We start from the raw sequence: 12190 nt of genomic DNA on the forward strand, positions 1-12190 counted from the left end.
AAAAAGCTGCTGGTCATGATATGGTTTGGTTATCTGGTGAGAGGGAAACATGAAGATGAAACCAGGAGATGTCCTTACTGAATCATCAGAGCTGAACAGGTGACATGAATGAGTTGAAGGGAAGTTATGAACTGTTTCTGAGAGACAAATAACACCAGGATCCTTTTTTAGGTAGCTGACAGCTGGTAACTGTGCAGGGGCGGGTCTAGCAAAGTGTTGCCAGGGGGAAAGGTAGGGCATTAACAGGGAAAGGGGGCACAAAGAAATACTTTTCTTTCTTATTCTCATTTAAAATGTCTAGCTTTTAAAAAATAATTATCTGAATCTTACAACAAACGATTGATAGATTGATGCATATATACCATCAAAACAGTGTACATCACTGTCACAACAGCGTTTGTTTTCATTCAAAGGCTTTATGATTTTTCCTATAATGGTGGGCCGGTCTTTAGTCAAAATGCCCGGGACGATTTTTTTGTCCCAGTCCAGCCCTGTATGCAGCTCATCTGCAGTCTGGTGTTGCCTACATCTTCCTATTCAGAAGGCAGAATTTCCGAGGTCTGAGTACAATCGAAAGCACCACGACTGCAGTTTTTGTGTTGGATGTAAAAGTAACTTACCCAACACTGCTAGGAGCACAACAGCCACAAACATGATGATACCTCCACCATGCTTGACAGCTGCTACGGTGTTCTTAGGTTTGAAAACCTAAGAACTCCCCTTTACTCCTCCAGACATACTTCTTGTCATTGTGGCCAAATGCCTCAATCTTTGTCTTGTCTGACTAAAGAATTTTCTCTTAATAACATTTGGCTTGTCCAAGTGAGCAGCTTCAGAAAATTTCATTCAATCAGAATCAGAATCAGAATCAGAATACTTTATTGATCCCTGGGGGAAATTATTTTTTGTTACAGTGCTCCATTTTAAACCAACATTAAGACAAGACAGACAATACGCTAACTAAGAATAGTACAATATATACATATATATACATACATACATACATAAGTCACTTATAAATAAATATTTGGAAAAGAAACATGTGAAGGTTCTGATTTTGGAGCATTGGCTTCTTTTTTGGTCAACAACCTTGCACTCCATTGTGAGATAAAACTTATTTCACTCTCTATGGCGACATTGGTGTTCCAGCTGTTTCCAGTTCATGGCAGGGTTGAGCCTTGGTGGTTCCTGAGTTGCTTCCAATTTCATCTCATCTGTGGGTGACAGTTTGGATCTTCTTCTAGACCGTGACAAAGTTTTTGTCAATTAATATTCAGATTGACAACAAAGTAAAGGAAGTTATGTGAGTTATGAAAATCTGCTGGGAAATATGTGTGTTTTAATCTATGAAATGTGAGGCATGTAATTTAAGTCTTCTTTCCGTTAAAGGCATGCAATGATCCATGACACTGCTCTGCATGTTTTAGATAAGAAGAGGAAGGGAAAGTAACAGGAGACGTCTAATGCAGTTGTGCAAACACGCTAACACATTCCTACACTAGGTTTCACATGTTACAAGTCATTGGAGGTCAGGTCCTGGGTGTGGCTTGCCTCCACGCATTTGTTGAATCATATTTTCACTTAAAAATACATTGTTTGCTAAGCACATGGCTCATAGAAAAATATAGGATTAGATGATTATATGTTTGATATACCTTTATTAGTCCCACAAGGGGAAATTTCATAAGGCTGCCGACCTATTGCACGCAATGGCGGCGCCATCTTACCCTCCGACCATACATACATTACACAGAACATCACATGGGGAAGACAGGTCAGAGAGGTATAACAATGGAAAAATGCACCACATGAGGAAACATAAGGAGAAAAAAATAACTCCCCCCAGACTGAGCTCCAACAGGGAGATCAGTTCGAGAACAGAAAAAAAACACCTCTGCACATAGCACATGAAAAAACTCTTAATACACCAAAGAAACACATGACAAGCAACAGGGGTGGGTAAAGGGTGAGAGACAGCCGATTTAGACAGTACATCCGGGCCTGAAGCCTGTGCGCTGGTCTCCTTGATCCACTGTCAGCATCGGAAGGGAATAAGCGTCGAAGGGAGGGGGGATGAGTGTGTGCATATCAGTGTATATGTATGTGTGTCCAGAGTTCAGCTGAGACAGTATGTATGCAATAAAGTGTAATTACACAGTATTTTGGAATAGTACTTTTGTCCTGTCAGATCATGTAAGGTTAATATGGTCTATATGCAAGTTTTAGCAACATTACAAAAACCATAAAAGAAAATAATACATATTTTCGATATGCAATATGCCTTAAAAATGTTTTCTGGGTCACGCATCCAAACTTAAAACGAATCAGGTGGTCAAAACCCATGTGACAAGGCAAATGTGAATGTCTTCCACGTGCCACTTGTGTTGTTGTGCATGTGACCACAGTGCTCTTGAAACTTGATGCATCTACAGTCATGAAGTTTTTACAGACCTGCAGACCTGTGAAAAAATAAGTGCATCCCATCATTTTACATGCTTGCAGAACCACCTTCAGGAGCAATGACCTAGACTAATCAGTTTATATGTGACTATCAGTCTCTCCGATCGTTGTGGAGAAATTTTGGGCCAGTTCATGAAGTTTGCAGGCATTAGTTTATCTACATCTACAAGTCCTGCTGCAGCACTTCAATCAGGGTGAGGTCCGGACTTGAGGTCTGGGGCATTGCAACACCATGATTCTTATCTTTCTCACTTATTCTGCTCTAGATTTGCTGCTGTGTTTGGATCACTGGATGAGTTTGGACTCCTGTCACATAGATGGCCTCACATTAGGGCTGGGCGATATGACCCAAAATTCATATCTCGATATTTTTTAGCTGGATGGCGATATAAGATATATATCTCGATTTTTTTTTTTAAAGCCATAAGTTAAGAACAAAAAGAGAGTTCTTAGTCACACTGTGTCCCAGATGTCACACGGGCACTTTTATTTACATACAGCGTAGATGTACATGAAGAAATTACTCAAAAATAAATTATCAGCATTTATTAAATAATCATGGTCCATAAATAAAAGAAAACAATGTTGTTTTTGTGCATAACAAAAAGCTCACAATTGTGCAGTCAAAATGTAAACTAATAGACGCTGAGCATAATAACAAAGAGACAGATTTCACAGCTGCACCACGTCTCTGAACAGGTGCCATTTGTGGTCCTTATACACACACAGTACGTATCACTCCGCGAGGCTCCTCCTCGGTAGCCGTAATCCTCCGACAATCCATCAAGCGGTGCAGCTCCGTAGCTTAGCAAAGTCATATTAAAACATTTGACAGATTGCCGAGCGCTGTGTACCACATAAAATCGGTTCGCGGTCAGTAAGCACAACCAGAATTCATACATAAGGCGCACTGTCGATTTTTGAGAAAATGAAAGGATTTTAGACCGTGCAGCCCCTCCTGGCTGCATGTCGTTAGCGCGGTTAGCTCGTTAGCGCGGTTAGCTCGCTAACACGTTGACGCCGTCCAGCCCCACGCACGGTAACTCGCTAACGGAGATTTTCCGCTTTCATCTTGTTATTGCCTGCAGGTGAAGCTATGGGGGAGGCGGAGTTGTGTTCAGTGAAGGAGAGGCGAGGCCGAGTAACGTTGCATAGAGACAAAAGTGGACGAAAGAGAGGCAAACCTGCGGCTCCACAAGTATAATTATAACGTAACATAGACTATATCGATATAAAGGATATTGTCACATCTTATATCTCGTATGAAAATATATCGATATTTTTAAAAAACTCGATATATCGCCCAGCCCTACCTCACATTTGACTCAAGAATTCTTCGCTAGCCGAAGGACTTCATGGTTGACACAGTGACTGCAAGCTGCCCATGTCCTGTGGCTACAAAAAGCCCAAATCATCACCAGTTTTTGTTCAAAGTGAGGAAAAAAACAACAAAACACAAACAAGACAAAAACAAAGACCTCCTGGCTGATAAACCTACAACTTAAAACAGGACCACTATCTCTTGGTGGCTAGGCGCCCAGGCACCAGAAGCCAAAACACACCTTATGCATAACGGCAATATGTAGTTGGAATTTGATAAAACAACATTATATAATGCAGCTGCTATAGGATAAGAATGTGTTTCAATTAAACATGCCATAAGCTTGCAAATAGCATCTTTTATGTTATCTACTTGTGATGCTAGATGATCTGATCCTGACTTTGTGTTCACTGCTTGTTGCTATCTCGACTAAAGCCAGAAAATTAGGATCTAAGCAAGTGGGTGGATCCGGGGTTTGGATGGTTCAGACATGCAGCAACCCCAAGGGGAACGAAACAGAAGAAAAATGCATCAGCGACATGAATGTGTGCCAGATACATAACCTATATTGTCAGTAAGCTGTGCAGTGTTAACTGGGATCAGCACCTACGCATAAGACTTATTCATTACCTCTCTGCCCAGCTCAAAAATAATCCAGATCTTTTTTGTTTAGTGAGACACACACACACACACACACACACACACACACACCCTCAAACATGCGACAGCACTGTCATGATGATGGTTTTGTTTTTGTAGATGAGTGTAAGATTGGGATGGCTCAGTCCCAGAATAGCACACCATGCACAATGAAACACACACACACGCACAATTTAAATAGAAACCATCCACTCTCCTCTTGGCTATTTATATGGAGATGAGAGCCTTGAATACATGGTGAACATGCACGCACACAGGCGTGCGTGAGAGCGTAGAAGTCAGCGTAACATCATCCATTCAGCTGATCGCTCCAAGCTCATCATAAATGAAAATGCCAAATTTACTCTCAGAGGTTGCAACACAGAGAAGAATGACACAATGGGCTCTCTCTCTCTCACACACACAAACACACACACACTGAGTCAAAACTGTTTTAGGTCACTGCTTTGTGTACAGCCCTTTGGGCCCTTTAGCTGCCAAGTGTCCCACTCACACACACACACAAATGAAAGCATTGTTTGCACTGCTGTACAGATGCACAGGTCTGAGAGTCTTGTGTCTGTGGGCAAGGTAAGGTGCAGGTGACCTGGGGATTAATTCGAGACATCCTTTGATGCCAAACGTTTCTGACACTTGACACGAGTAATTCTGTAATTAGTGCCTTTTCATGCTCGGCCCACCCTCTGTGTAATGAAGTGTCCCTTTAGCCAGTTTGGACTCGACTGTGGACACACGTGTCATTTAATGATGTAAGCTTCAGTTTTTCTGGGTGTCTCTGTTTAACTCTTGGATCAGCTGTGTGAATGAAGAGGAAAGTAATGCTCTGGTTCTTTAAATAGCTGGAGAAATGTTCATATCATCCTTTCTGAGCAGCAGCGGATGATGACATACTAATGTCTGATAGTGAAATATGTTTGTTGAAAATGTTTCACTTCATTGAACCTATCACTGATACACGTAATACAAAGTACTGACACATTAAGAAATAAAAGGCTGTGCAGATGGCAGTTGTGGTGAGACATTTGCATCCACTCATCGGGGCTTTTAATGGTTCCTCTGAACTGCTATTTTCCGATGGTGGGATAATTGTACAGCATACATCTTTAATGACTTTAAAAACCAAGGTTTGAATTTATTTTGGATTTTCTTGAATCCACACAGGGTAAAAAGTATACATGGATTCAAATATGCACATATACCCCACTAATATCTGATTAAATGTTGTTTAGCAAGTTGCACCTCAACCAGATGCTTTTGGTAGCTATCGACAAGCTTCTGCCAAAGCTCCGTCTGGATATTTAACCACTCTTCTTGGTACAATTGGTAGAGTTAATTTGAATCGGTTGTTTCCTGGCATGAATCTGGCTTTCAAGCATAGTCCTCGAGGTCAGGGCTTTGTGAAGACTATTCCAGAAGCTTAATGTTAGCCTTATCCATTCAAAAAACAGTTTGTGTGTTTAGGATCATTGTCTTACTGGAGCACCCAACTGTGTCCAGTTTCACCCGTCTAGCTGTTGATTTAAGGTGAAGTTTTTTTGGCTGTAGTCTTCTTTTCTCTTTATTCTAGCCACTTTATGCAATGTACCAGTAGCACTGGCAGCAAAACAGCCACAAGCATGATGCTACCACCATTATGATGCTACCACCTGGGTTATTCCTGAATATGGGGTGGCTGTAGCTCAGGTGGCAGAGCAGGTCAGCCACTAATCAGAAGGTCGGTGGTTCGATCCCAGGCTGCATCCTGGCTGCATGCCAAATGTCCTTGGGCAAGATACTAACCCCGTGTTTGCCTACTGGTGGTGGTCAGAGGGCCCGGTGGCGCCTGTGTCCGGCAGCCTCGCCTCTGTCAGTGCGCCCCAGGGCAGCTGTGGCTACAATGTAGCTTGCTATCGCCAGTGTGTGTGTGAATGGGTGAATGACTGAATGTAGTGTAAAGCGCTTTGGGGTCCTATGGACTAGAAAAGTGCTATACAAATGCAGGCCATTTACCATTTATCCACAACAAGTGATGACACATCTGAATAACTTTTACTTGTGTGCAGTTGTTTGAAGTGATGATCTCAGAGTCTGCAGTTGGTTAAAAATGGCTCCAAGAGACTTTCCCAACATGTGTAGAGTTAAAATTTTCCCTCTTACATCTTAACTTAGTTCTTTAGTTTCCCATTGTTCTGAGTGTTGGTCAAATTGATGAGTGCTGTCAAACAAATCCCCCTTTCACTAATTTGAGTCTATATGTACACTTTTGACCATGGGTGGATGAGAGAAAATCCTAAATAAATTCCAATTGTACACCCAATTCTTGTTTTTGAAGTCATTAAAGATGTGTGCTGTACAGTCATTCCATCCTGGAAAAAGAGCAAGTAAAAGAAATAATTAAAGGCCCACAATTACAATGACCATCATGCCAGTGACGACTGACTGCAAACCATATGACTTATTTGTTTTCTGCATTCACCAGCTAAATCACAGCCTAAACCAACTAAATTATAAAGATTTAAATGTACCCCTAGAGAGACAACCTGCAGTGGATTAATATTCTCTTTAAGCAGCAAATTCTAATAAAAATGTCTAATTTTAAAGTGTCTCTGCAGTCACAGATATTGAACATTTGTAGATTTAGTGAGAATATAGGTGTGATTGTGCTCAGTTCTTTGAAGCAACATTAAAAATAGCGGTAGCAGCTTGCAGAAGCTGCAGGGCTCATCCCATCACACAATTGTTTAGCTGCCCAGTAGTTTTATCACCTGACTTCAGTTTGACTACTTTCCTTAGGGAGGGAACAGCAGGTATAAAACACCACGGACTCAGACGCTGAATGCACAGACTTCATTAAACGCAACTCTCTCATGTTCTCTTGTACTCTGGGGACCCTACAGTTTATAGTATCAGCTGACACTGTGCTGCAGAAAGTATCTGGCACAGGATCAGACTACCTATTTGGGTAGAAAAGAAAAAAGGCAATCCCTGCTAACAAAGACAGAGTCAGTCCTTTACAAAATAAGATGCACCTCACCCAGATGAATTATGTGTCTGGATCCTCCGGGAGGAAGGGCGTGTTACATACTTCACGGGGCAATCAGGTGCATGGGCTTGTTTGCGAAGTTTTTTAAGATCACAACCTTGTCACAGTTCATTTTCATTGTTGGTTTAATGTATCATAGTTAATCAGCTAACCTGCTTTCTATTATATGCAGAAGGGGAAATACCATTAAACTGTTGATTCTGTCTAAGACCAAAAGAAGCATTCACAGTCATGCAACTATGCACTCCTGTTGGAAACTAAGTCCAAGTGCTTCCTGGAATTGAGAGGGTAAGCAATAGCTTGGTGCAGCTAATCATAGGCACTTGAATAACTGACAATCAGAAAGTGTGAGCACCTCTACAAAAGCTTGGCTGAAACTGGGTCATGTAAGAGGACATTGATCCCAGGCACAGCAGCAAATCTACAACAGAATGGGTGGAACTGTTGCAATGACCCAGTCAAAGTCCTGACCTCAACCTGATTGAAATGCTGTGATGGGACCTTAAGAGAGCTCTGATAAATAAAAGCTGCAAACGATGAACTGGAGCAATGCTCTAAAGAAGACCGGGCCAAAATCCCTCCACAGTAATGTAAGAGACTGATAAAATCACACAGTAATTGCTTAAGTTGGTTCAAGCTTTTGAATCATGGCACTGTACTTACTTTTCACAGGTTTGCAGAGAGTCTTTTTCACATCACTGTACATTCACAAGACCCACTGCATGTAAACATTAACTGTAACTTTCCTTTGTGAAATCATGGGCTGAGTTCCAGTTGTCCACCAGTTCCCTCATTCATCCACTCACAGTATTAGCCACATTTTAAACTAACTCAGGAGCTAAGGACCAGTGTCATTGTGGACACTGGTTTGATGGAATACTTCTATGTAATTATGTACAGCATAAACCACAGCAAAGCATTTGCAACATATTCAATGCCACAGATGTTATTATTGGAAAAGTATACTTTATGCTTGACAAATATCTCTCTATAAACTTTTTTTTTTAAATTACTTTATTTACAACATAATTCAGCTGAACTACATCCACCTTCAAAAGGATGATGGAAGCTAGTCATCAGGCCCTTCAGTCAGTTTACTATTTTTTCCCACCTGATTGTAAAACAGCAACCTCATTAGGCAATGACATACCTGAGCAAACCCTTGACAATCCTGTTTTCTGACTCCTAGATTGACCAAAATGTATTAAATGGACTCACTGATTTTGTCTGTATGATCAGAAACGAGTTGTCACAGCTGTCTGGACAGAGGGGTGATTTCCCATAGACTTCTATAGAACTAGAAGTCTCTTTGTAACCACAGGTATTTCCCCCTGCTGGCCATTAAAGGGAATCTAGGTTTAAGTCTTTTCCTCATAAAGACAATTTTTGGCAAACTCTCCAGTACCCTTAACGACGCGTTTTGACACATCAGTATATTTTAATAAAGATGCATGAGGACCATCAGAATACTTTCCCGGGTTTTCTGCCTAACTACCAACCTAGTTAATGACGGTGGTCTCTGCATAGGTAGAGGCCACCCTCATTAACTTGATGCACACCCAGTCCATTTGTTTCACAAAATGTTGTTTTACAAAATGACCACTCAGTTAAAAAAAAAAAGCTTTAAGAGTTACTGCTAAGCTTTCAAGAGGGTAGGCAGTTAAAACGACTGACTAAGCGCTTCCACTCTTCAGACCTACAAACTACATCCATCTTTGTATTCTGAAAGGACTTTGAGATGGTCTTAAAACATAAATTGTCTTTAAACATTGTATAAAGCATAAAGTCCCCTTTGTAAATGTTGGTTATTCTAAGCGCAAGAAGGAAGGATATCCAGGATATTCACTAGCTGTTAGCTTCGTAGCTGCTAGCTTCGAGTTACCTCGATTTCATAACAACAGGTTTTTGGTACTGTGCCTAAAATTAAGTCTAAAGATATGTTCTCATTTCACTCTACAACATGCAATATTTAAGTTAGAAAATTATAATCTTATATTTTGAAGCTTTTTATGTGTCCTATAAGAGGGCTAAATATGACGACAGTTAGCTTAGCAGTTGTAGTGTTTTGACAGTAAAGAGTGTCTTCTCTGTATCTGATGCTTATTCTCTGCAATAATAGAGAAGTCCATTAAAATTCCAACTCACATTTTTGTCAAAGGAGCTGTGGCGACAAAATTAGGTATTCCATGGTGCACTTGATTGATTTTCTTTACATTTTAATGACATCATAACCCTCTCTCTTAAATGTAGACAGCTTTACACACCTTTCTTTTATTGTGGTCTATGGGGAAAACAGTCTTTGGGTTTCAGAGGATGACTACAAAAACCTCTAAGGTGTGTGAGTGCTGTCTGCATTTAACTTATTCAGTAGAAGGTCTTGCTATTAACAGCTGTTATTTTTCTCAGTTTGATCTGGGCTGAATCAACCACTAAAGGTGGAAGAAGAAGAAAAAAAAAAAGTCCCACGAGACATATATGCAAGTTCAAACTTTAGTCACAGTCTCACACTGAATGTCCCTCACAGCAAACCTTTGATTTTTGGATCTGTTGAGCCCGAGTAGCAGGGGGAGTAAATATATAATAAAAAGCTTGAGGTCACACAGACCCACCCACATATGCCATTCTGTGGCCCACTCCTTCCTATGGCATGCAGCTGGTTGTTAGAGTGACATTTAATTAATCTTGTCAGAGAAGGTTAAGAAAAAGAAGAGACAAGGGAGAGAACAAAATTGAAGAAAGGCAGGGGGAGAGATTTTGTAAAGCGCTCCATTTGCCTCTTGAAAAACAATTAACTTCACTAAAGCGATTTATCTCGGCTTCACGCCGCAGACAATTGGTTGTAGCCGAACTTTTACTTCACTAAATCCAGAGTGTGTTTGCATACCAGGGATGAAGGATAAAGGTTTTAAGCTCACAAGATAAGCTAGGTGTCACTGAAAATCTACACAGTGTTTTAGCAGGATGTTCACCCATCCAATCCTCGATCTCTGTTTTGAGTCCACAGGGTGAAATGAACTCTGAGCAAACAATTTAACCTTTACCATAGCTCGCAGGAGGCAATGTGTTGTATGTACAATTGTGATTATGTTATAGGCTGAATCAGGAAATATAGATAGATATCTGCACAGGTTTCCTTGCAAATATATATGCATCATAAGAGGAATTCATGGAGGTTATATGAGAGTATTTTACGAGAGCACTTTTTCTCAGAGGCACTAAAGAGCAATAAGAGTTTTTTTCTTTTTACTGCCTCTCACCACAAAATGAGTGTAACACTATATCTGCAGTGGGCAAGAAGGTCATTGATTAACTCATCAGGGTCCAAGTTTTCTGCCTTTCAAAGTCATTTTCCATTATATCTTCTCCCTGTGCAGTTGAACATCTGAAGACATTCAAGTGTGGAGGTCACGGAAGACAAATCATTATCATGAAGCTATATTTATCTTACAGTGATTGTGAAGTCTTGCATTAAAAGTGTATATAGCTGAAAGTCTACCACATTTATATTTTTACATATTTCACATAGAGGTGACCTTCACTGAGACTCGTTTTGGGTGTTTGTGGCTGTCAGATTTCTGTCAGAGCGTGCACTGAGCAACACAGCTGATGCAAACACAGGACACACAGCAATCGTCTGTGGCTTCCTGTGGAACAATGTTGCTCTGCACTCTTTTTAAAAGCTGCTCAGGATGGCTAGATCGAACACATGCACACACACACACAGGTGATCCAAAAGTCTACATTCTCCAGCCTCACGTGGAAAACTATGAGACTACATTGCCATCTGCAGGTTTTCAAGTTTAATGATCTTGTTGACCAACCATTTTGCATCTCTTCAGGAGCCCTTCTAGGCACTGTAGATCTAAAACCTGCAGAATATGTGAGTGTTTAAATAAACATTATAGTGCAAAACTGCACTTAATATGTTATCATAAAGAGAACTCACTGTAGTACAAAGATGGAAATTAAGAGTCATTTAAGACACAGCCTCTGTCTCCCTCTGGTGCAGGAAAAGAGGAGGTGCATCTCTGCTCAGCTACTGTATCCACAAGTGTTTAAAAAGCCATCTCTAGACCCAGCGGGCCTAGCTAATTATAGGCCAATCTCTAACCTTCCTTTCATATCAAAATTTTTTGAAAGAGTAATTGTCAAACAGCTAACAGATCATCTGCAGAGGAATGGCTTATTTGAGGCGTTTCAGTCAGGTTTCAGAGCTCATCACAGCACAGAAACTGCTTTAGTGAAGGTTACAAATGATCTTCTTATGGCCTCTGACAGTGGACTCATCTCTGTGCTTGTCCTGCTAGACTGCAGGTACTGTGCTGCAGTGGTTTGCGTCATATCTATCTATAAACTCCAATTTGTGCATGTAAATGGAGAGTCCTCTTCACACACTAAGGTAAATTATGGAGTTCCACGGGGTTCAGCGCTAGGACCAATTGTTTACTTTAAACATGCTTCCCTTATCAGAAGAAGGCATATCATACATTTTCACTGCTATGCAGATGACACTTTATCTATCCTTGAAGCTAGATAACACACACCAATTAGTTAAACTACAGGAATGTGTTAAAGACATAAAGTCCTGGATGGCCGCTAACTTTCTGCTCCTTAATTCAGATAAAACTGAGGTTATTGTACTCGGCCCTGAAAATCTGGGAAATATGGTATCTAACCAGATTCTTACTCTGGATGGGATTACCTTGGAACCTTGGAGTAATTTTTGA

Source organism: Mchenga conophoros, linkage group LG4 (genome assembly GCF_057382185.1).
Source record: "Mchenga conophoros isolate Kocher_MC1m ecotype Shallow Benthic linkage group LG4, M_conophoros_male_GT1.1, whole genome shotgun sequence".
In the NCBI taxonomy this organism is placed as follows: Eukaryota; Metazoa; Chordata; class Actinopteri; order Cichliformes; family Cichlidae; genus Mchenga; species Mchenga conophoros.